At 33.4% G+C, this 1453-nt stretch overlaps 1 non-coding gene across 1 annotated transcript; it reads left to right on the top strand.

Annotated features, from left to right (window-relative positions):
* The first annotated feature begins 906 nt into the window (after nt 1–906).
* On the top strand, nt 907–1013 carry LOC112396614 (U6 spliceosomal RNA). The gene has a single exon (XR_003002605.1). It is a non-coding gene; the product is annotated as a U6 spliceosomal RNA (small nuclear RNA).
* Nucleotides 1014–1453: the final 440 nt, after the last annotated feature.

Below are 1453 nucleotides of genomic sequence, written 5' to 3'. Positions count from 1 at the left end.
AAAGATCCTCTCTTTGTATATATTGGGACTGATAAACAGAAGCGAGTTTCAAATAAATATTTTTTTCCCAATCAGCAGAAGTTGAAAAAAATATGCCACAAAAAAGAGACACTGGAAAAATAAATCTTTTGTGCACAGATACATATTAACAACAATGTTGAACTATATCTAAATATTGCCTATAAATCTTGAATAATAGAAAATAATAGATTAATACTGAGGAAGAGATGTGCCTTAATCAAGGTATAAACTTAAAAAAAATGTGTATGCAACTTATTCAGGCTCATTGTGGTAGTTCAGGCCTATGGAATATCTGTGCATTTAGAAAAGTGCAGAGAAAACTCTTACATTGCAGTGTGATGCCCAGCCACAGTTGATTGGTCTAAGTTAAACACTTATCTTAAACTGAGTCAAACACAGTAACCTGTCTTTTAGCCACATTTGATTGGTCCATGGTTAAGCCTCCAGTCCAAATTTGGTTACTGTGACTTTTCTGAAAAATATTTGCACTTGGGATTTGTAGTATAAGATGTCTTAATGTGTGGTCGATGAAAAAAATGAACACCTTTGAGCTGTTGTGGCTTTGTTTTCTACTTTGAGGACAGTGGAGAGGAATCCTCATGAGAAAGTGAACAGTGTGAGACACACATGAAGAAGGGATCAGAGGAGACAGAGATAGAAACTTTACAGGACTGTGCTCCCTGATACCATTTATTCCCAAGGCCAAGATGTCAACCTGCTTTTGAAATGGCTCAGGTGTTGAACTCATTTTTGGATTTCCCCATCTTATTCTTTAGAGAGTGGAAGTGGCTTTATTTACAGCCCTTGTGAATTTGGGAACAATATATATCTGAAATGACCTTAATAAGTGCTAGATTTAAATCAATATAAGAAAAATGGTTTTATGTGTTCACTTCTGCAGCATATATACTAAAATTGGAATGATAAAGAGAAGATTAGCATGGCCCCTGCCCAAGGATGACATGCAAATTCATGAAGTGTTTCATATTTAAAAAAAAAGAAAAGAAAAATGGTTTTAAAAGGCAGTGAAGAAATTTAACATAGATTTAATAATTATCCAGGGGAGATGATCTCATAACTGCAGTCAAATGCCATTTTTATGAATTTTTAAAAAAGACTACATACAAAGCAATGCAATTGCTATCTACTTACAAATGCAAAAGAAGATAAGCATGAATTATCAGTATGAATCAGGTGATCCACTGAGTTTTCTGTATATAAAATCAGTATTCAAAAATCAATTGTATTGTAACAGCTAAAAAATGAAATGTAATGAAAATCAGATATCATTTAAAATGTGTCAAATAATTTCTCAGTCCCTTTCTTTTTCTCTTCTTCTTCTGGGACCCCTATAATTTGAATGTTGGTGCATTTAATGTTGCCCCAGAGGTCTCTGAGACTGTTCTCAGTTCTTTTCATTCTTTTTTCTTTA

The sequence above is a fragment of the Neophocaena asiaeorientalis genome, unplaced genomic scaffold (genome assembly GCF_003031525.2).
Source record: "Neophocaena asiaeorientalis asiaeorientalis breed wild unplaced genomic scaffold, Neophocaena_asiaeorientalis_V1.1 scaffold57, whole genome shotgun sequence".
Classification (NCBI taxonomy): domain Eukaryota; kingdom Metazoa; phylum Chordata; class Mammalia; order Artiodactyla; family Phocoenidae; genus Neophocaena; species Neophocaena asiaeorientalis.
Note: the sequence above shows the minus strand (reverse complement) of the source record. Positions and strands in the feature narration are given on the sequence as shown.